Below are 25,551 nucleotides of genomic sequence, written 5' to 3'. Positions count from 1 at the left end.
GACTATTCTTTAGCCTTCCTAAAGATCCTGTAATCCAATTAATATCCTCTGAAAAATCTGGGAGAAACTAGCTAGAGTTGGCTATTTCTTCACCTGAATTTTCTTCAGTACAGTAATTGGTATTTGAGCTAGTCACAGTCAACAGACTCTCAAGGGAATGAGAATCTGAAACGTGTTATCTGACCCCAGTAGGCTTGAAGGCAGCAAAGACTCAGCTAGCATTAAAGGATGGGACACTGGACAGTAATAAAGGAGTTAATGAAATTATTCCTCTAAATTATGGGAAATAAAGTGCTCATTGAAGGAGAGGGTTTCCTGGCCTACCCAGCTGCTGTCATAGACAAACATGGAAGGACAGACACACTGGTCATGGATTGTGTTTTGTTGTTTTCATATGTGTTAGAGATCACAAAGTTAGAATACAAAAAGCTCAGGGCTTTTCATTTTTATCTCATAGTCACGAGACCAGGGAGCTTCTGTGTCTTCTAGAGTACCTTATCTCTTTTAGGTGTGAGGCAGATGCAGTAAAAAAAATCAGTATCTAATCATAAGTTTGCAGACTCACAGAGCTCAAGATTAAGGCATTGTTTGCTGAAGTGTAAGACTCAAATGATTGGAACAGGTATTAATGGGAGTAATTAATTATTTTGAATACCCAAAGACCACCAAAAACTTGAACTCCATCTCTACCCCACTAGCAGAAGGTATTCTTTTCCTTTCCCATGAGACTATTTCTGCCTTACTTATAGACCAGAGCATAAACTCAACTCAGGGACTTTCCTTGTAATGCCAAGTTTCTCGGCCTTCACATTTTAGTAAGATCCCCTGGGATCTTTCAAACATTCTAAAGCCCACACCACACCTCAGACCAATCAAATCAGAATTTCTGAAGGTGGAGCCAAAATATCAAAATTTACATAGCCCTCCGGATAATTGCAAGATATAACCAAAGTTGAGAACCACTGCTATAAAGAGGTCCCAATTGATCTTATACCCTCTTATATCAATTCCTATTTCCTTCTACATTCTCTAGTATCCTTCTCTGACCAACTTAATCTTAACTTCAATCTCTCCACACTCTCCATTCATCTCTTATGCATTATTTTTCTACATATGTTTTATTGTGCCATATTGAATTTATCTTCCACATTTCCCTACAGGAATATAGAATGGAATAATGGAATCATCCTAGTGGACAGTCACATCTTTTCATTTTCCTAGAAAGTAAGATAGTCAAAGGTAGAAATTTACATGAATTCATGGACAAAGACTAATGTTTTAGCTACATAATCTGGGACATGGAAATACAAAATTAGGAGACTGGTGACAAGGGGGTATGTGAAAGAATTATGAGATTTCAACTTTCAGAATTGAGCCACTTGTGAATATTTACCAAAAATAGCTCACTTTGGAGGGTTTAACACAAACTGAGACAACTCTATTAATGTCAGTGAGCCTCATTTCTCAGTCACCCCAAGGACTTTCTCTAAGGACTTCTGAGAAAAATGGTCATGGTAATAATGACAACAGTTAAGTTTGGGCCTGATGTATGGACTTCTCCTCACCAGGTCTTATCTAGTTATTGGCACTTCTGAAGGCTCAGTCTGCCAGAAGGTGAGACAAACACTGAACATCAGTATGACCCCGAACCTCCATGCACCAGCTATTTATCTGTGGAAGGTCAGTTAAAATGAACCTCTTCTATCATAGAGGAGGTGATTTATTCTCCTTGGAATTGACACATTTTGGGTTTGAATTTACCATTTCTTTTAGTCAATCTACTCCCAGCAATACCATCCATGATGTTATAGAATGCCTTAAAGCTATCATAATGTTAACTAAATATTTCTGACCCCAAATCTCACTTTACAGAAAAGTAATTAAGGTGACGAACTGATGCAAGTGGGATTTATTGAATTTCATGAGCCAGAAGCAGCTTGGTCTGGAAGGGTGGTGAGATGTTGTACTAAAGACTGAGTCATGACATTGGCTAGTATTCAGCACCATGGAAGGAAAGAGTGTTGCCCTATGAAATGCAGTTTAATTTCTGAAATAGAGACCAGCATATGGTGCCAATCCTGTCATCATCAGAGCACATGGGAAAGGGATCCACAGATAGGAAATTGAATGGTAACTCACTCTTACACCTAACAACACACTCACAAAGTTCTTGTGATGTCACAATGAGCTCCCTAAATTTAGTGGTCTTAGATGCAAGGAAGGAATCTTTCTATTGATGCACATGTCACATGACTGTAGTGAATTTCTGATACCACTAGACCAATAGTGGCTTCTATGCAAGTAGAGGCACTTATCATCTTCATGGAAAAATACAATTGGGTAGGAAGAGAAATGTCTTGAATCAAAAGAATTCTATAGGTCACACAAGAATTTTCAGTGCCGTAAGGTGGATGATTCAATATAGCAACTCTACACATGCACTCTATTCCAAGACCTTTCAAAAATCGAGAAGTTGAGGTGCTCCACAAGAAAATAATTCTGACTACTTATAGGATTGGCTGAAGGCAAAAAGAACATGGAAGAGGCCATGGAAAAAAAGAATTTACAAACTGGTTAGAAATATCAAATTAGCTCAGAATGAAGACTGAATTTGCTATCCATGTATCTTGCTTGATTTATTATGTATATATTTATGTATATAAGTAGTGAAACAGCTACAGGGAAATATAGGAAGGTAGATAACTAAATAGATATAGGTAGAAAAATGAAATTGGAGTTTTGAATTTTTCATATTTTTCTTACTGATTATATAGAGTATATTGGTGGTAATGAATTTAAAATTGAGTTAAGAAGGTATAGACTATTGAATCATATTGTGAGTGAACTACAAAAGGACAAATAGAGAAAAAAATTAAACCTAAAAAAATTAATCCATCTAAATAACAAAGAGGCAGGAAATATAATATCAATGAACACCTAGGAAGAATGTTAGATTAAAAGCACAAATTAAGAATACCAGAATATTTCCAGGTACATATGAAGTCACAGTAAATGTGAATGGATTATATTAATTTATGAAGAAATGGTGAAATTCAAATTGCACTGGAAAAGAGGAAAGCAAGTAAAGAAGGAAAGAAAAAATAAGAAAGAAGTCCAGTTAGCTTACATAGAACTTGATGTCAGGATATATTGCCCTCTCATGTGTGTTTGAACACTAAAAATTTTCCACTATCATTATCCTTAATATGCGCAGCAATAAAAGAGGGGTAATATTGATATTTACCATATCCAAAGTGAGTATCACATGACATGCTACATGTGAAAGTGGTTCATGAATGTCACTTATCACTATTTTATATAGAGTTACTGCTTTGTTATTTACCTGTGGATCTTTAGATGGCAAAAGAGTACTTAACTTCTGCTTTTCTTAAATGGTTTCAGACAGCTCTGAGGTAAAAAAAGAGGAAGAATAAATATGTGTCCTATTTGTTATTTTATTTTTACCTAGGAAAGATAAAACTAAAAGTTAAATTTAATTATGTATATACTTAAAATATGCATTTAATTATGTATTTTAATCATATATGCATTATATGTATTATATTTATATATAATGTATACAAACATTGTGATGTGCAGAATGAAGGAGTCTGACTTCCATTCATTCATAAGGAGCACTGGACTGGAACTACAGTAATCCGGGTTCTGGTCCCGGCTTAGCAGTTAGGGTGCCTGTGAGTGTGTCTGTGTGTGCCTCTGTATGTGTGTGTGTTGAGAACAGGGAGGTGAGAAGATGTACAGTAAATTTCTAAAATTCAATGATTCTTATCATAATATAAAAATGGATATTTTTGAAAAAATGAGATAAAATAGCCAAAAGTTATTTTGTCTCAACCAGAAGGTAAAAAAGTGATCTTAGAACCCATTAGAGAAAATATGTCTCTAATCGGAGAAAAGAAAGAAACTCATTCAAGGTAGCATAGTTAATTTTTAAGAATATATGCATAAATTAAAAGAAAAACAGAAAAGTGACTTCAAGGATTAACTGCTAGAAACATGAGCCCATCATCTTCAAAGTATGTCCTGACACTTATCCCCAAGACATGGCATTTCTTTTTGACTGATGAAAATGAAAATGATTGAAAATTGGAACTAAAGCCCTCCCCCAAATGATGTGACAGTATGAGACCTTGCCCTGGGCAAGCCCACAGAAAGAGACAAAGAAACTCAAGGAACTCTGAGTGCCAGAGCTTATCAAAGTAAAAACAATATCTTCCAAAGACTGCAAGTGAGATTTAAAAGATAATTTAATTGAAAAGAACACTTAATTTGACCAAGTAGGGAAATTAGGGGGAAATACAAAGGCTCTGAAATGCACAGTTCTTTCAGCATGGGGACACAATTCTGATAGTGTTCAAGGGTTATTTAAAACATAAACTGCATAGTGAAAATTTCAAGAATTAGTGTCTGAGTCTCCACAAAATCTAAGAGGATCCTGAAATCAAAATAATGGAAAAGGCCCTAAGCTGCTATCCCATGTACATTTTACATGCATAGCCTTGTAAAATGTACAAAGATAGTTCATTAAAACATAAACTAAACTAGAGGAACAATAATGATTCTAAAGGGAATGCCTTAGCTCCTTGATGAAATCATTTGATACTTTTTAAAGCACTAAGTGGTAAGTTTTACAATGGTCCCAGGGTTTACAAAATAGCAAAATATCAAGAGTAAAGAAAGTAGCAATAATGCTTAAATCATCAACTCTGGCTATTATAGAAACAAGTTGCTTCAAGGGCATAACAAATTAATTCTAAAACAGGGAGAGGGAAAATGCGTGCTTTCCTACTAACACGTGCCATTCAAAACTTGGAAGAATCAAAAATAAATGAAGACTGATGAGACAACTTAACGTAAAGAGTCTTGTAAAATGTCTGCAAAAATACTTAAATTTTGTATACTAAAAGCAAAAATCCTTTTGAGTAAAAGCTTGAAGAAATGCATTAACAACTTATGAAGAAGTAAATGATTTTATGCCATTGCAGATTTTTTTTAAATGTTACCTTTGGTGGATTTTGTTCCTCTCTTCATTTTACCCTGCTCAGAGTACTAACTGCTATTCTGTGCCAAAAGCTGGCTTTTCTTTTTACCCTAAGGGGCTGAGTGGCATTTGGGACCATCCAGATATGTGTTCCCCTCTTTGAGTCAATCCCAACCTCAGTAGCAACAGAAATGCCCTCTTTTGACCAGATGGAAATCTGAAGCCAGCCTAGAATGAGACAGGAATTTCAACCCAATGATTCAGAGTAAAGATTTACTCTTAAGTGGATCAAACCACCTCTAGGAGAACCAAGTCACCTAATATCCCTCTGTATACTTCGAAGGGTGATCAATGTATTTATTTATCTTAAATTGGTTGTGGGTCACCACCAGACTGTTTCCATGAGGTCATTTTTTGCTCGTCATCCATGAAGATGTTTACCCATAAGCAGTGGTTAAAAGCACAAAGGACAGAAAGCCCTCAAAAGGAGAAAATAAAACACACCAGAGCCAACCCGCATAGTTTCCATGTCACAATCCTCACAGGCTAACATTCTGTTCTCCTCAATGAGGAAACAATATAATGTACAGTCCTGTCACCATAGCTATTAATAACTTGGATGACTTCCAGAACTACACGGGTACAGGGGAATATTCTGTCCTTAGTAATCACATCAATATTTAGATGTTTTCTTTCTGAGTCCATGCCTCTAAGTCTCCTGCCTGCCACTTGTGAAGGTTCTAATTTTCCAGTCACACATAAGCCCTGATTAGTGGTGATAAGGCAGTAAGTACGGCTGCTTTTTTTTTTTTTTTTGAGACTTAGAAAACCACAAAGAACTCTAAGTTCCAAAACACTCTATTAGCACTCTCCTGTCCTATTTTAGAAAACCAACGGGGGATATGTAAAATGAAGTGGGTTGAGAAGGTTTCTCATCAAAGTATAGTTGTAATTTTAAGTAGGAGTTTTGTATTTAAACTCCCTAATGGTAAGCATGATGAAGAGAAGCTTGGCTTTACTGTTTATAGTAAACCTTGATTAAATACAAACAAATAGAACAAAGAAAAGAAATTCCTATCAGAATGTCCTGGGGTCCTAACCCAGAAGAATAATCTCGGAGGGGAAAAAAAGAAAAGATCTGTGGAGTTGGCCATCTGTTTCCCTCCTGCTTCTGCCTTATTTTCTCCAATCCTCTGCCCATCTACATGATTTGCCTGCTTTGGTCTGTCTTTTGAGTTTCAGCTTTTCAAAAAGCAGATACTACACCAGCTTATGTTCAGCACCTATCACTTCAGGCTTTATTAAATGTTAAGAAATAATAAGACCTGTTATTGCACTGTGATTCCCTGGGATTTTTTTTTTTCTGAAGTAAGCAAGGCTGAGCATCGTGTGTCTACATTTTCCTCTGAGCCTCAGATACCAGGAGGCCCACAGCATTAAAAAAGGACAGCAGGAAAGGGGGACAGGTGATGATACACTCTCAGGGGCTTCTTTTCTACAACTTGTCCCCCCTTCTCCCGTCTGTTCCTGCTTCTATAAAAGGAGTAAGCACACAGCAACCATCGCAGAAACTAACATCAGAAAAGCAAAAAAAGAAAAAAAAAAGTCATCTGTCAAGAAGAAAAATAAAATCTGTTATGGCTACAATACGGCTTAGCAAAGTGAGTAAGGAGTAGAATGTTGGCGGTAAAGGGGAACTCAGTTTGTTTCAAAGCATCCAACTCTGAGCTAAGGGAAAATGTGCAAAGTCCTTGTGTAACAGAAGCATGATGGAGAGAATAGGTAACACTACCTGACAGAAATCCAGGTGGTATTTTGGACCCAAGCCTGTAGACAGGCAAGGCTAAGGGAGGCAAACTCACTGTTTTTTGGTTGCTTTTTGTTGTTGTTGTTTTGGGTTTTTTTTTTTTTTTTACAATTTGGAGAAAAGTCTATGGCAAAGTTGGTTGTCATCATTCTCATATTGAAGAATAGTTTCATCAGTGCAGTCTAACTGGTTGCAGTTAAAACCCCCTCTTCCTTCTCTTATTCATCTTTCCCCTGTTGCCTCCTTCTCCTTCCCCTCCTTCTTCTTTCCATTGTATGAAACAGAACTTAATTTGTCATCATTCATCACATAACATTAATTCAAAATATCCTTCCCAATTTCAAGAACTGGAAAGGTCATTTTGAATTAAAATTTACTATCTCCCCCTACCCTTCTTTTTCTCTGATGAAGATGCCAGATTACTTATGACTGTTTATTTTCTTATGTTCTTTTATCAATAAAGTCTGTATGCCTCTTGGAAAATAAGCTGTTTATAGGGCAGTATTAGTTTAGCTTTCCCATCTGCCTCTTACTCTCTTTTCCTCATCCATCTTTGCTCTTAGTTACTCTTTAGAAACAGCTCAAGCATTCACTTCTCTAGGAAGCTTTCCAAGAACATGGCCTCATCACCAACCAAATGGCTTTGAACCATCTGAGGTGCCACCAGAATACTCGCCCATTATTGCACTTAGCATGTAGATTACAATCTACTCATTGATTTAGTAGATCTGGGGCTGGTTCTTTTAGGAGGTTGTGGAAATAGATACATTAGGATGGTGGGGGACTTATATAAATAAAAACAAATTTATAAATGCAACATTAGATACTTGGAAGAACTTCTGCTTCTGTCCAGGGTAAAGTGTCAAGGTCTGGATTTACCTAAAACAATTTTAAAAAAGGAAATATATGTAAAACAATAATTTTCAAGACACAGGATAACAGGCAATGAAGGACAGTTTTCTCTGAGATAGGCTCCAAACTTGCCTTAGCTTGCTGCTTTGAGAGAGTTTTCAAGGCACAGTGCAGATATAAGGAACTGACGAAGAACCAGGTGGGAATTCTGTGTTGAGAAGGAAGAGTTGGGAGACCTCAGTTCACAGGACAGAGTGACAGGAGAGGTTTGCAAAGAGAGAGAAACTTGGGGACCTGCAGAGGACCTACCTCAGTGATTCAGCTGATTAATAATAATGCATATGCATGTGAAAAACTACCCAAGGGTTGGAAAAAATTACCCCCAAATTAGAGATAACACTATCTAGCACTCAAAATAGACCAGGAGTAGTATCTGTTTGCATCAGCTAGACCTGTATTCTCCTGAATCTCAGGACACTGAGTAGGGTGCATAGGAGGATTTTTCCTGAGTAGAGGGAAGTAATTAGGATAAAGTAAAGGCTTCTACCATCCTAATAAATCATGAGAAAGAAGGATGAAATGGTTTCCTAGATAATTTAACTGTATCCCAGAACTAAGTTGGAAAAATATTTATATAAACACACAAATATATATCACCCAAAACAGATAAAATTCACAATAGTTGGCATTTAATAAAAAGTTATCAGGCAGAAAAATACAATCCATAAAGAGGAGAAAAATTTGATGAAACTGACTCAAAAATTACACAGATATTAGAATTAGATGATGAACAAATTAATACAGTTATTATATACATATTCCATGTTTTCAAAAATTATGTAGATACATGTAAAATATAAAAAACAAAATCTAAATTTTAGAGATAAAAACTGCAATGTATAAAATGGAAAATACACTGGATGAAATAAGTGGCAGGTTTGATATTTAGATTGAAGACAGGTTAGTGAGTGTTAAGTATCAGAAATAGAAACCATTCAAATGAAACATTAAAAAAAGATTTGATAACCTGGCTAGTGTAGCTCAGTGGACTGAGTGCGGGCCTGAGAACCAGACAATCGCGGTTCGATTCCCAGTCAGGGCACATGCTTGGGTTGCAGGCCAGTTTCCAGCAGGGGATGCACGAGAAGCAACCATACATTGATGTTTCCTTCCTCTCTCCTTCGCTTCCCCTCTAAAGATAAATAAATAAAATACTTTTAAAAAAGAATTTAAAAAAATGAGTATCTCTGAGCTGTTAGAAAACTTTAAGTGGCCTAAAATATGTATCATTGAACTCTTCTGACAGAAAGAAGAAAAAAATTTAAAGATAAAATGACAAAAATTCTCAAAATTTGATGAAAATAAAAAACCTGCTGATGCAAAAAATTCAACAAACTAAAAGTACAAGAAACATGATAGAAATTGCACTGACACACCATAATCAAAGCAGCAATTAAAAAACATATGTAATAGTGACAAGAGAAAAAACACATTATACAGATATGAACAAAGGTAAGAATCATAGTAGATTTGTTATCAGAAATAATGGAAATGACAAAACAGCTGGATGGCATCTTTAAAGTACTGAAAGAAAAATTATCAATCTAGATTTTAATAACTAGCAAAATATCTATTAAAATGAAGCTAAAATAATTTCTAAGTTTACAGAAGTCACTAGCAACCGCATACTGTAAGAAATGCTGAAGGAAGTCCTCAGAAAAAAGAAAAATGATATCAGGTTGACATGTGGATGTACATTAGGAAGCAAAGAGAACTTGAAATGATAATGTTTACATGGATAAACATAGAAGATATTTAATATTATTTTAAAAACTTTTTGAAAGAAACTGAATATTTAAACAAAAGTTAACAATGTATTGTGGAGTTTATAACATTTATATAAGTATAATGTGTCAACAATAACAGAAAATTTGTAAGAGGAAGAATGGAAATATATCATTGTGACATTTTTGTAGTTTGTGTAAAGTGGCATAATATTGAACATTTTATTATATTCCCCGAAGAAACCACTAAAATAATAACCTGAATATAAATGTTAAATCTTGTAAGCCAACAAAAAAGGTGAAGTAGAGTTTTTTTTAAATCCAAAATTAGTCAGAAAAAAGGAAAATGAACAAAAAGTCAAATGAGGCAAATAAAAATAAGCAGAATTATTAGCTTAAACCTAATTATGTCAATATCACACTAAACATAGATAGTCTAAATAGCACAATTAAAAGGTAAGGGTCATCAAATTAGACCAAAAAAAAAAACTATGCTGCATAAAGAAATGTACTTTAAGTATACACACACACACAAATTAAAAGTATAGAAAATACATTATGCTAACACTAATAAAAAGAAAAATAGAGTCACTGTATTAATATTAGATAACATAGATTTCAGAACAACGAATATTCAGGACAAATAAAGTCATTTATTTAAAGACAATTCATTAAGAGTAGATAATAATCCTGAGAATGTATGCATATAACAATTGAGATTATAAATACAAAAGAGTTGCAAATCACATGTTGATAAGGGACATGTATTCAGAATATAAAGGAAACTCTCAAACTCAGTAATCAGAAACCACTAAGTCGATAGCAAATGGAGGGAAGGGATTTAAACACACTTCACTACTGACCCCAGGAGGGCGGTTGCAACACGAGCAGCTGCCTGGAGAGAGGGAGCTGCTGTTCTACTTCAGAGCCGCAGCCCAGGCACAGCAGAGCCACAGCTGGGGAGGATCGGCAGCTGCAGCCGGTGACTGGGCGGCCCCTGGGGAGGAGGAGGTGAGGAGACGGAGGAGGACCCCTGTGCTGCTGTCAGAAAAGTGGAGATCTGAAAGGTCAAGAAGTTGAGTAAGAGCTTGGAGGCAGACCGTGGCAATGGCGCAGGCATGGTATCATTGATCATTCCTGCAGGGCCAAAGATGTTGGCAGATTAGTTTGGAACTGTGTCTACCACTTAAGTCATGAGTAAACTGCCTTTCAGTCCTGCAGACCATTACATCTGTGTAACAAAGACTCAGACTTTACAACAAAGTACCTCCAAATGCCCTGGTTGTTTACTGTGGTACAATTTTAACAGAAGAAGGAAAGGAAAAGAAAATCAACATTGACTCCAATCTTTTCAAACCAATTAATACATCATTGTATTGTGTAACGACAAATTTCATACCGAGGTTCTCACAGCACTACTTTCAAATGGCAGCAGGTTTGGCTTCATTGTAATAGATGGTAGTGGTGCACTTTTTAGTGCACTCTAAGGAAACACGAGAGAAGTCCTACAAAAACTCACTATGGGTCTCCCCAAAAAACGTGGTAGAGGAGGTCAGTCCGCCTTCCTTTTGGCCTGTTTGAGAATGGAAAAGCAACTACGCTTGGAAAGTAGCTGAGACTGCTGTGCAGCTGTTCATTTCTTGGGAGAGAGTGAAAGTTAGCTGGATGGGCTGACTTCAAAACTGAGCTAAGTTAATCTGACATGTCTGATCAGAGGTTGTAATCAAAAGTTTTGAAATTAGTTGATATATCCAATGGTAGTGAAAATGGATTCCACCAAGTGATTGAGTTATCTACTGAAGTACTCTCTAATTCAAGAGAAGAAATTAGTAGGACATTACTTTGATGAAATCAGCCAGTACACGGGCAAATACTGTTTTGGAATTGAAGATACCCTGAAGGCTTTTGAGATGGGAACTGTAGGAATTCTAATAGTCTATGAAAATCTGTATATAATGAGGTATGTTCTTTATTGCCAAGGCACAGAAGATGAGAAAATTCTCTATCTAACTCCAGAACAAGGAAAGGATGAATCTCATTTCACAGACAGAGACAGGATAAGAGCATGAACTAATTGAGAGCATGCACCTGCTGGAATAGTTTGCTAACAACTGTAAAAAGTTTGGAGCTACACTGGAAATTGCCTCATATAAATCACAAGAAGGATCCCAATTTGTGACAGGATTTGGTGGAATTGGAGGTATCTTGTGGCACTGAGTAGATTTTCAGGGAATAAAATACCAAGGAAGAGACAATGAATTTTTTGACCTCGATGACTACTAGGTAGTCGACAGCAGGTCCAGCAAAAAGTGCCTCACCCTCCAGCATCCAACCCAAGGAGCATACCTGTGGCAGAATCCAAACAGATCCCTGCCTTACAATCAGAGCATTTCTAGGACTTAGTCTGTGAGCATTGGATATTGAAAAGAATACGAAAACAAAGCCAGACCCAACCCTACACTTTGGTTTGTCATGGTGTCAGTGCAGCAGCCTACAAGTTCTTAAATGCCACTTTGGACAAGTTTAAACAAGAATCCCAGTTTTCACTTTTACTCAGTGGTGAAATTGGTTGTCCTTGTATTTTACTGAAAACAAAAATATTTTTTTAACCTTCATACATAGAAACAAGAATACCTTAACTGCTGTAAACCTTCAAAAGTTAATAGAAATGAGATCATACTGGTTTGTTTCTTATTTTGATTGGAAAAAATTGAATTGCTGCATTTCGCAGTGACCCATTTACATGCCATTCTCAGCTTAGACAACATAAAAAGAAATAGACGTGGTGAAATGTTGGGAAAAAATAAACAGACACTTCACCTAGCAAGGTGTAGGAATGGCAAATAAGCACATGAAAAGATGTTCAACATCATTAGCCATTAGAAAAAGGTAAATTAAAACCACAATACGATGCCACTACACACCCATTTTATGGCTAAAATTGCAAAGATTGATAATAACAAGTATTGATGGGGATATAGAGGAATTTGAATTTGGCACATTATTGTTGGCAATGTCAAATATTATAATCACTTTGGAAAGCAAAAGTTTCTTCAAAATGTGAACACATATCTATTATATGATCCAACCATTCCACTCCTCTATATTGACCAAAAAGAAATAAAAACAAATGTTCATAGAGGCTTGTATATGAATGCTCATAGTAGCTTTGTTTGTAATCGCCCTAACTAGAAAAATCCAAATGTTTGTCAGTCGATTAATGAGTTAAACAAATGGCAATATATTCATTCAGCAGAGTGCTATTCAACAATAACAAGGAATGAACTGGCACACATTACCACATGACTAAGTCTCAGTAATTATGCCTGAAGAAAGGAAGATAAACAAAAAAGAGTACAAAATGTATTTTCTATTTAAATACATTTTTAGAAAATTCAAACAATTGTGACAAAAAGTAGATCAGTGGTTTCCTGAATACAATAGAACACGTGGCACTTTTGAAAGCTGATGAATGTGCATGTTATTTCAATCATTTTGATAGTTTCACAGACATATGTGCATGTCAAAACTTATCAAAGTATACATTTTAGTATCTGCAGTTTATCACATGCCAATTATATCTGTATAAGCCTGTTTTTTAAATCTTCACCAGAAGGTATGTTTACTGATTTTAGAGAGACAGGAAGGGGGAGAGAGAGAAACTTCAACGTGAGAGAGAAACATTAATCGGTTACCTTTCATACACACCCTGACCGAGGATTCAAGCTGCAACCTAGGTATGTGCCCTGACTGGGAATCAAACCCGCAACCTTTTGATTTACCATGATGACACTCCAACCATCTGAGCCACCAGGCTAGAGCTAAATAAACCTATTTTCAAAGGAAAAGAAAAGTACTAGCTACTACATGGATTTGGAAGAGGTTCTTTCAAGAGAAGAGGTATAAAATTCAGCGTTAGCAGTTTCAGAGTGAATATTTCTCCGTATGATTCTGTCTCTCTCACCAGAACCCCTTAAAGATTCATCTTTTTATCTCTGTGTCTGACTGGATGACTGTCACAAGTCAATTGCTCAATTAATTCTTCTGACTGACTGACCCAAGAAATCAATGCTTAGTCTCTGAGTGGTATCCAAGGTCATGAGATAATGCCGGGTGGAAAGTCAATGAAGAGTTTTAGAAGAGAGAGCTGGACAGTCTCCACTCAATCTCAGAGTTTGAGCAAAGAATCATAATCACTTGGATATAATAAACCACTATACATAACAAATATTTAACCTCAGGCAACTGATGGGTGCTGGTGAAAGACTCAATGGGAAGCCTTTTCCAAAGTCCTGATGCTGCAGTTTGCAGTCAGCAGAACAAACAGTCAGAAAAGGAAAAAGGAATGGTGTGGGGTAAATGGGGCCAACTGGAAGCAGCCAAGGAGAATGAACCCAATAAGGATGGACAGGAATCTTTCAGTTTCTCACTGCCTCTGACCCTCCACCTTTAAGATGGAGATGTCCTTCAGGAGAAACTGGCCTCTTTGCCATACAAGAAAGAAAGAAAGAAAGAAAGAAAGAAAGAAAGAAAGAAAGATGATGATTATGGTCTTAAGCACTGATTCCCCTAGGTTTCACTTGCAAAGTTTTTAAAAAACTTTTCATCCATCAAAATATCTATCTTGTTACCATCCATCGTCGGTCTTTTACTCCACTACTTTCCTCGTCATCCATTATGTTTAACTCTCTCAACATTTGACCCTAAATACTCCTATAGCACATAAGAATCCAGGCACAATATCATAGGATCTTGCAGTTTTACATGCTATATAGTAATAGTTCTGTGGGTCCAGAACCATATCTTTTTGTTTCGTGTATTTATTTAAAAAGTGAAAACTCAGTCAACACTTTTTATCTGTCTGATTGGCTAAAGGCTCTGGAAAGTCTAGTAGGTATACAGAACAATCTCCTTTCTTGTTTTTGTTTGAGCAATTGCCAAATTTAGTTTGACTTTCCTATCTATGGAGCCCATGGGATTTGTTTAAAGTAGCACTGGGAGTTTTCTAAGTCAATGTTGCTAAGTGTTTATTATTAAGAATTCCCTGCAAATCTGAATTGTTGATCTGAGGAAGCTAATTAGTTTTTTCCAAGTTCCTTGAGCTAATATTGGCATTATTTTCTAAGTGAAATTCCAAGCTCTCAATAATTCACAATGGCATCTTCTAAGCTTACAAGACATAGAATAACACATTAGAGGTTATTTAACTGAATGCAAGGGTATAACAAGAAGAGCCTGGACTAGACAATCAGAATGATCAGAGAATGGAGACATTTCTTCTTTGACAAAAAAAAAATCATATTGAGAAAACAATGGAAATCCAATTGGAAAGGGTCACAGAATATCAAAAAGACACAGTATACTGAAATGTCTTCAAAATAGTTTTCTTCATCTTCGAAGGGCAGTCTATGGTTCAATTAAACAGACTGAAATACAATACAATTATTTGGTGTTACACATTAGGAATCAGATTAAATTTAAGAGAGAGAAAGAGAAACTCAGCTTGGAAAGGAAAGTAAATAGCATTTGGTCTGATTTAAACAATAAACTATAATTTTATAAATATTCTTTCTCCACCCCAAAATAGAGCTTTATTCCTTTGATAAGGACCACTGAACACAATACATGGAGAAAAATATTTTTGGTCATGTAACAGAGTGCACCCAGGGCCACCCCCCAAAAAGGGATTTGTAATGGGGTCCAGAACGCAGGGTGTCCAGGAAATATGAAATATAGGATATCCTCACCGCCACAAGTCTGAACTGGGGGATGGGACACATGGAGCAGAGCCAATGAGAGTTATTTTGCAAAGATCAACAGTTGGCCAGCTTCTTACTTGATATGCAAATGAGGTTATTTTATATATTTATAACAGCTGGCTAGCTTTATGGATATATTAAGTAACTGTGGCCATGCTTTGAGCCAGAGAGATGGGAGTGACTTCGACCCATGACATAACGGGGAGGCAGCTCCCCCTGGTTACAGTGCTTGTGTGAGAAATCGGAGGTGGTTTGCTCCACACCTGGGCCACGCCTGTCCAGACTAACTATGGCAGCCAAGAGAGGCTAGAAAAATATGGGAATACTGGCAGGTGTGACCAATTGCGGGAGGAGTTGGAAATGGGGATGCAGAGGAATATTGGAGATGGGATTTAAATCCAGACACAGCAGCCATGTGGAGCAGACCACGTGGTTTTAGGGCTCCATTAACCAAGTGGCTTAGAAAGCAGGAAAGCAAGACGTAGCAGCCATGCAGAGCTCTCTCTTAGTAGTTTGGAAGAACGAAGAAGAGACATTATAGGAAGGAAAAGAGTGAAAGGACTCTTGCTGGTGGGCCAGGAGAAGGTGCCACTCGGGTTTGGATTAAGAACTGGAGATCCCAGGAACACAGCTAATGGTTCTGGGAACCTCGGGAGGCCTGGCAGCTAAGCACAGATTCCTGAGAAGAACTGGTGGCTAGCTGAGCCAAAGACTTCTATTTTTTTTCCTGAGATATGGTACCCCTGACTGGGCAAAGTGAGGAAGGACTGTGTGTATTGGTGGATGTTTTAAGGGACTTTGGGATTTTAACGAAGACATTAAGTCATTACTCTATGTCTGTATAACTTTTGAGTAAATAGTTCCTTCCCTTTTTACCAAACTCTGGCATTGATAGCTATAATTCGAATCCCTAAAGGCAGTGGGCAAAGCAAACCTAGTACAGAGGAACCTGGGGGGGTACCCATTCAGTAACAGTATCTTGTCCCTTCCCCACCCACAGGCCTGTTCTAACAGTCATAATTGAATTGACACGATTTGCCAGATCAGAAATAAAAAGTGGGGTTTTGTTTGTTTGTTTGTGCAGAGGTTCTCTCAACTTTACTAAGCTAAATAGTTTAGTCTTCTTTCAAGAAAATGACTTGGCTTTTTTTCAAACAATCATAAAAATACCAAGGAGATGTCCAGGGAGTAAAAAGGTAAGGAATGATTCTTTAATTGGCCACTTATGAGTCTCTCCTGGCAATTAATGAACACATCACTTTCACACTCTAGGATGTGTGGGACAGCATTGATTCTTTACATTGGGCAACTTCACCATGGGTACAATTTTCGTGTTGTCCTGCTGCATACACTCACTTTTTAAATTTAACTTTAGTTAAAAAAGTTTTTTATTGTTGTTTGATTACAGTTGTCTCCATTTCCCTCCCATTATTCTTCCCTGCCCCACCCACCCACCACTTCCCACATTCAATCCTCTCCCAACACCCTCACCATTGTCTTTGCCCTTGAGTCCTTCTACAGGTTCTTTGATTGATCCTTTCTTTTCTTTCCCCTGCTATCTGCCTTCCCCCTCCCCTTGCATGTACTCACTTTTAAGCATCTTTGTTCTCTATCGAAATTATTAAAGATAAGCCTGGTAAAACTATAGTTGACATGAATAGATTAAAACACTTTTTTTAAAAAGCAAAGTAAGCAGGAAGAAAAATACAGATGTAGAAATTGAAGCAATGAATTGAGAGTAAAAAAAAACTTGTAATCCCTCTGATAATGAAATATCATGTTTTGGGGGGTCGTTTAATTTTATTGTGGGAAATAGGTAGAAAACATAAACAAAATGGAATAAAACAGACAGTTTTTCCAGTTTTGAGATATAATTGACAGACATCATTGTATAAGGCTAAGGCGTACAGCAAAATGGTTTGACTTATATATATTGTGCAGTGGTAGTCACACCAAGTTTAGTTAGCATCCATTGCTTCATAATAGATAAAATAAAAAGTAAAAGCAAAATCATCTTTTTTCTTTGTGATGCCTTGCGACTTTTAAGGATTTACTCTGTTCACAACTTTCATATATATCATACAACAGTGCTAGCTGTAGTCATTATGTTGTACATTTCATCTCTAATGATTACCTTATACTTGGAAGTTTGTAGCTTTTAACCACATTTAAATCTTCATGTGCATGTGCTCATATCCATGCCTCGACTTCAACAATTACCAACTCAAGGTTAGTGTGGTTTTATTCCTACACCATCCACTTGCCTTCCTTCTTATTTTAAAGAAAATCCTAGTCATCATATCATTTCACTTTTAAATATTCCAGTACATATCTCTAAAATATATAAAATATCATTTTAAAGAAATAATTATAATACCACATCTAAAAATTAATAATTACTTAATATCATAAAATACCTAGTTAGCATACAACTTCTAATTGGCTCATAAGTGTCACTTTTTTATAGTGTGTTTGAATCAAAATCCAAATAAGGTCCATAATTATATTGATTGATATGTTAAGTATATATATGATGTATCAGTTACCTCTCCATCTACTTTGTTTTCCCTTGAAAATACATTTGGAAGAAACCAAAGGTGGAGTGTTCTCCAGTCTGAAGCAGGACTTTGTTCTAGAGTGGTCCACCCAAAGAAGAATCAGTATCAGTGCCCTCTATTGAATTTCATGAGCCAATAGGGTTTACTTTGAGTTCACTAAGAGAAATTTTCATCATCATTGAATAACTATTTTCTTCTGCCACCTTGTTAGACAATTTTAATTATTTCACAGCCCATCAAAAAATGTATTTGTTTTATACAGAAACTTATTGCCAAGGAGTACTTACTGCCAAACTTATTGCCAAATTTAAATCAGGAATTATAGCAGACAATGATGTATTTTCACCAAATCCTATTTATTTTTTCCTCCCTAGCACACAAAATAGTACATTAGGCAGTTTCTCTTTTAGTGTGATGCCTTGTGACCAGATCCTGACCAATGGGAGGGAGGGCAGAAACCACTTCCTAGCCTGACTATAAATATCTCTGTACCTTTCTCTCTTTTCTCCTTTCCATGTTTCATATGGCAGCATCCTGCATCCCTAGTATACATTTGGGATACAGACAGCTGCCTGACCCAAGTCAGACATGAGTGAGACACAAATCTCTGTTACACCTACTGAGGTCTTGGAGTTGTTACCATCATGCAGCCTAGCTTCGTGTACCCTGACTGATAGTAGGTTGAGAGTCTAAAATGTAAGTATATCTTTGCAGTATGGCTGAGAATAATACAAAATCATATATGTCAGTGAGACTCTCCATTTCTATGTAAAGAAATGAATCAAAACAGGTTTTGGGATTGAATAATACATATAGGCTATGGTTATACATATGTATTTTTAGAAAACAGTAAAATAATTAAACATTTTATCACATTTACCTTAAAATATACATATTTATTTGACATCAGTACATTAAAAGGGAATAAAATAGGTGCTAAAAATAAGGGCCCCTGCTCCTTTGGTTGATATCAGAGCAATATAGAAGAAAATGTTTTAGCTAAATTTTTTATTTGAATGCAATTATTTTTCAACATTGAAGAGAATTTTTAGCTATATTACTTTAAAATAAGCAGCTAAATCCAATCTTTCATTCTCTTCCAAAAATCGGAACAAATTTATATACCTGTTTATTGATGGAGTTTTAGAAGCTGTGAAGCAACACCCATATGGTCCAGGGACACCTGCCATTCCTGAAGAGATTCCCTGGAATAAGTGAAGTTCCCTCTAGAGCCACCTTTTAAAAGTCAATTTTTATGCCCACCAGGAGTCAATCCTGATGCATCCTCAAAGACTATCCTATGTTACTTAACCAAAATCTGCTTCTATTCTTATCATATTGATTGTGAGGTGACAGACAGTAGCCACAGAAAGAAAAAATGCTTTTTAGCCAGATGATAAAATACAGAACCTCAGATATTTAACAATGGAAGATCATAGAGATTTTGATACCTTAATCTTTTATTAAACAGTTGAAGAAACTATGTCACAAAAAACCTATGAGACTTGTACAAGGACAGAACACTGTCAGGCAGAGATGGGCACTGATAGGTGAAGCCAATTTTCTGACTCCTTGTTCTGAGCCTTTTTTGGCTCTCTTTGAACAGAACAGCATTTTAAGACAACTTGCATAAGCCAAATAAACTGACTTAACACAAAACAGATTTATATATACATGAAACTTAGAATCACCATCCCTGTCACTAATCAACTTAAGAAACCACCTTCTAAAAAATGTGGTTTCTTAAGAAAGAAAGAAAATAGGTTTTGAAAGATTTGTTCAAATTTCATCTCTACTACTTTCTAACTTTAGGTGAATTGCCTACATTATATGAACCTCACTTTCCTCATTTATAAAACAGGGACAATAACACACCTATGGAATTATTGGGACGGTCATCAAGTTTTCAGCTCTAAGAAGCACTACCAAGCAGTACAGTCCTGACTATGTCACAGAGGAAAAGTTCCATGTGTGTTGTTACTGCCAAAGGTCTTAGAAAATCTCAATTTAATAACTGAAGAAAATATCTTGAAGATATAACTGAGATTTTGTTATAATCACATCTCTGTGCTCTCTGGAGGCTAAAATATTTGACAGCATCAAGTCTGAACAAATATAAAGAAGTTAGAAGAAAAGTAGTATTGAGAATTGAGAGATACTGAGAAAGATTCATTAACTTGAAGTTTCTACTACTTTCAATGATCACATTGCCTGGAATTAATTCTTTTGGATATCACTCATTTTGTAGTGCAAATTCTCCAGCTCAGTTTAATGTATTAAACAAATTTTCACACACACACAAAAATGAGACTCAGTGCTCTTTTACTACCTGTTTCAACTTTGAATTCTGAGCGTCCTGTAAACAAGCACACAGAAACGTATTTATTAAACCACTGACATAAATACTTTTTCTAGTGAAATCAACACAGTATATTTTCCTAGAAACATAAGTCAACAAAACCCTATCTTGTTTTCAATGACTGTAACCAGCTCTAATTGCTTCAAGGTGGCAAGAAACGTATAGAACTTTACTTGTTTAGGCTATTTACTGAAGGAAATACAACCTGTCATCCAGCATATTCTATTGATATGGTATGTGGTTATACTTTAGGAAAAGAGAAACACTTAAAATTGTGTAGCATTGAATATACCCTTGGTGTGATGAAGAGTGAGACACACGTAGCCCAGAACTCACAAGACATTACAAAGTAGCACCTTCGTTATAGTGACATATCTGTATAATACAGGCACACTGGCTAAAGGAATTCAGAATTGACACTAAAACTTTATTCATTTTCTAATCCTCCCTCATTTAATCCTTCCTTTCACTTTCTGGTGACAAACATATCTTTGTTATATAGAAATAAAAATACAAAGTTACAAGATATTATTTCATCCCCAGTAAAATAAACACTAAACATGGGGTATTCATAAATTTTACAGTGTTTTAAAATGCTAATATCTATAAATAAGAAATTTGTTTCTGTTTTGAAAACTTTACAAGTTTAATTTTCTCATTACATAGAATGTGGGCAAGCATAAATGTGCTACTTTGAAGAATATGAAAGATGTGTGCTGGATTCCCACGTGTACTAGAGACAGCAGGTTAAAACACTGCTATTAGGTTACCTTAAAATAAGTGTCCCTTAATACTTTTAAATTATGAATGAAAAAATAGATCTGGACAGAAAAAAATGGTTTAAATACAAGTTTAGTTTTCTCAGGGTGTTTTTTTGCTTATTTGTGACTTTGCATTTCTGGTTTTGTTGTTGATAATGTGTGTGTACCCATGTGTAGAAGTTGGGAGGATGCATACTTGTTTCCTGAGGACTAGTGAGTTTGACCCATATTTGAATGTGCTGAGTCAAAATAAAAAAAAAAGTCTCAAGGCATCCACTCATTTCACTTTCTAAATCAGATATGAAAACAAAAAGTATGAGATTACATCAAATATTATAGTGGAGATTCCTGAATTAAGGGGGTGAGAGGAGTGTGTGTATAACATTCCTAACTACCAAAATAAGGAATGAGCTACATAAGGATGCTGTCATCATTCTTGACAAATGCTTGTTATATAAGACACTGGACTCCTTATAAAGAAAGTGAATACCAATGAATTCAAAATGTAAGCAACCCAAGGCCTGATGATACTGGAGTTACCCTGGACTGTGCTGCCTGTTTCCACACAGATAAAAATTCTGGTCTTTAATGAAACTGGACATCCACATTGGCACATACCTCGAGGATAGGGCATGTGAACATAAATAGTTCAAATTGCTCAGAGGGAGAAAGTCTAAAGCACACTGTGCAATCCAATTTTCTTGGTGTCAATGTGATGCATGAATCACCTGACAGGCTTTGCCTTAGACCATTGAAAGACATTACTCAAAGAAACTGTCTATACATCTTTGCCCCAAAAGGAGACTTTTCTCTTTCAAAATTAAATAAACTCTTTAGCCAATTTCTTAGCATCCATCAGGTGTAATCATTGTGGAATATGTGTTAGTTCACCTTGTCTTCAGTTCTTGTGGGTTATGAAGGATAAACTCTAGAAAACAGCAGACTTGGAAAGAATGTGATACAAAGAGACAGAAATCCTTGATTCTAGATTGTGCCAAACCACTTCCCAGAGAGGTGACCTTGGACAAGTATCTTAATCTCACTTCGCTTTCATTTCTTTCTTTGTTAAGAAGTTTCTGGGTTTTCTACCACACAGGAGCCATGTGAAAATCAAAGGCAACAGTGTACAGTATAAAACAATGGTTTATGAAGTCTTCACATATAGACATTATAATAATTATATTGATTATGATTGTGTTTTTATTATTATAAAACAGAAGTTTTTGAAAGACAAGTTTTCAGTTGAAGACATTGGAATAAATGAGACTGCTTGAGAATTTGTAGTATAAATTAGAAAAAGTACAAGCAATAACAGCCATGAGGAAGACTAAGGCTTAGGAATAAGACTAACACAAAGATCTGCAAAAAGAATGAGAGGAAGAGATGATAGAAGTGGTGGGTAATTCGGTATGTTTGGTATAACATAACCCAAGGACAGAGAGTGGTCACGGACATCATGCAACGCAATGGCAAGTAGGAAGGTCACTGAACTGAAATCTTTAGGGTTGAGAATTAGGCACAGCCCTGTTTCTCTTAACTATTTTTTCTCCTGGTTGTGGGCAACATGTCCAGTTTCTCCAAATATCTAGTAATTTTAATTAAATTCTTGGCATCACCCATGTTGTCCGGTGTCTTGATTTTAGCCATCCTTTCAAGAGCTTTGTTCTACAAAGCAGTTTAGGGTATTTTTATGCTTTGGTAGAGTATATTTAGAGTATATTTTTTCAAGGCTAGTTTAGCCTTGCTCCTAAGGTATGGCCTTTCTGGAACCTCTACTGAGTAAAACTGGTTGTTCCACAAGGTCTTTCCACTCAAGCTAGAAGCATTTCAAGTATCTTCTAGTGGTAGGTAAATCTCAGTGGTCATTTTCAGTTTGTAGTTCTCTGATAGTTATTTTTTTCTTAGTAGTTGTTTACCTTCCTATTACTTAAGGCTAACATTCAGACAGAGTCAAGGAAACATTAACATAGATTCTGGAGCTCTTTCTCTATAGTTCTTTGCTCTCTAGTATCCTGCCCCATAAATTCCGAATGTGCACTACCTATGAAATATGAAACTGCCTTTGAAGCAGCAATTTCAGGCTCCCTGAACTTTGATCTCTATCACCTTATCTCAGTGAAGCCCTATGCTCTTCTTGGGCTCCCTCCTACTGGGCCATGATCCAGAATAATCATTTAGTCAGAGAGCCAAGACATCAGGAATTTGCTCATTAGCATGTTTTCCGTCATGGAGTATAAACATTCCCATGCTACCTTTGGTCTTATATCTGACATGTTTTGCAGTTTTTCTAGCTGTTTACAGTAACAGGGTTGGTCCAACAGAAGACATCAAGACCCTGGCAAACATTACTGGACTCATAACCAGAAAATTCAGAAGCCACCTTCAAGAGGCTTTTCTTATCAACAACGGGTAAATTTGAACATAAATTTAAGATTAATGAATGTGATAAATTGAAGTATATCAAAAATGTTAATCATGTAATTATATATTACTTAAATCTTATTGGTCATATTTATAGAATGCTAGGAAAACAACTCATTGTTTTGAAAACTAGTAAATAAGACATAATCAAGCACTTATATTGCCTTTTTGATGAATATCTGACTTCAGGGGAATTTAATAATACATAAGGGAAAGATAACTTTTTGTTGTTATTGCTTTTATTCTTACCTGAAGATATGTCTATTGATTTGAGAGAGAGAGAGTAAGGGAGAAATAGAAACACCAATGTGAGAAAACATGGTTTGGTTGCCTTCCTATGCACCCCAACTGGGGATAAAACCTATAAATTAGGTATGAGCCCTGACCAGGGATGGAACCCACAACCTTTGGGTGTATGGGAGAATGTTCCAACCAACTGCGCCACCCAGCCAGGGTGAAATATATTCTTCATATACACATTATAGACAATAAAATGATCAAGTTATCACCATTTTGCAGCTCCTAAATTATTTTTCATCTATTCTAGGCATATTACTAATGGCAGCTATCTTTACAAAATGAAAGATGGTTAGTCATTATATACTTCTTGACAGAAATATATACTGCCTATGAGTAGTCTATGCTTAAAAGTAAAATAAAAATATAATACAAATATCATAAAAAATCTAGGTCTAACTACCAATTTACAGAAAACACATGATTCAAAGGAATTAGTCAATGGGTACATAGCAATCAATTCAGTTCCTTCAACTTATAAATAAAATGCAGGAGGAAAAAAAGGGGTTATAAATTTATTAAAAGAAGCCAACTAATCATAATTGGACCTTTATGAGAATCCCGAATCAAACAAGCTATAAGAGAATCAGGGAAATGATTCTACTACTGGCTAGATATTCATAATAGTTAAGAATTATTGATAATTTTTTAGTGTGATGATGATAGAATCTACATTGTGAAAGAATCCTTATCTTTCAGAGATACATATTGAAATACTTATCAAGAAATGATATTGTGTATGAGATTTGCTTCAAAAATAGGGAGGATGAGTATGAAGTAGAATTATAAATGAAGTAAGACTATTTTTAAGTTAATTTTTAAAGATGGGTGATTGGCACATGAAATTATTGTATTCTTTCTCTGTACTCCTTATAGGTTTGGAATTTTCAATACTTTAATGTCTTTCAAAGTGCCTTATCATAAGCATTAGTTTAAATTAAATTTCAAGATGTGTAAAAATATAAATAGATCTCTTGATAGTAAAAAGTTAATCAAAATTTAATATTCTCTAAATTTGAGAAGAAGAGAAGAACTGCAATCAATACAGAAATCTTCTCAGTGTTCACACACAGTTTTAAAAATCCATGAAAATAGGGGGAGGTTAAAAATAGCATGGGAAATGGAGAAACCAAAGAACTTCTATGTATGACCCATGGACATGAACTAAGGTGGGGGAATGATGGTAGGAGGGGGGTACAGGATGGAGGGGAATAAAAGGGAGAAAAACATGGGACAACTGTAATAGCATAATCAATAAAATATTTTAAGTCATGAAAAAATACATCTAGGACATCCAAAATTATTATAACTTAAGGTCAATTTTAAAGTATTTCACTTACATTTTTTAAAGATTTTTTATTTATTTATCTTTAGAGAGGAAGGGTAGGAGAGAAACATCAATGTATGGTTGTTTCCCATGAGTCCCCCACCGGGAACTGGCCTGCAACCCAGGCATGTGCCCTGAACGGGAATCGAACCACTTACAGGGCCCGCGCTCAATCCACTGAGCTACACCATCCAGGGCTTCACTTACATTTTTGATAAGATATAATTATAACTAAGAAATTATACATGGAAGGAAGAATAACTCATTGAATAACTTTAAATAGACTCTTTGCAATTGTGAAGCCACAATTAGAAATTGGTAGCCCCATTTTTCTTATTGGATTATGTGTTTGGGGTAGGCAGCTTCCCTAAACAGCTCCTGTTTTTAGATGGCAATGAGTTCAGGGCCATGCTTGTAGTGTGCTGTGTGCTGGGCAGTACATTGCTGAGCCGTATTCTATGGGACAAGGTTTACATCATAAACACTATAGATTGACATTTTCCTTACCACCATTCCCCACATATGGCTGTAGTGTCATCTTCAAATAAAATCACAAAATATCTTGGATGGGCATATTTTTCTAATTCATGAAAAAAACCCTAAGACTTAGCAGATTTATTTCTG

The 25,551-nt window shown here is 35.9% G+C and overlaps 1 pseudogene; it reads left to right on the top strand.

Annotated features, from left to right (window-relative positions):
• Positions 1–9,163: 9,163 nt before the first annotated feature.
• LOC118994666 (eukaryotic peptide chain release factor subunit 1-like) lies at positions 9,164–11,728 on the top strand (annotated as a pseudogene).
• The last annotated feature ends 13,823 nt before the right edge of the window (positions 11,729–25,551 follow it).

Source organism: Sturnira hondurensis, unplaced genomic scaffold (assembly GCF_014824575.4).
Source record: "Sturnira hondurensis isolate 20B ecotype Veracruz unplaced genomic scaffold, ASM1482457v3 Scaffold0009686, whole genome shotgun sequence".
In the NCBI taxonomy this organism is placed as follows: domain Eukaryota; kingdom Metazoa; phylum Chordata; class Mammalia; order Chiroptera; family Phyllostomidae; genus Sturnira; species Sturnira hondurensis.
The sequence above is the reverse complement of the archived record's forward strand: the minus strand, read 5'-3'. Positions and strand labels throughout refer to the sequence as shown.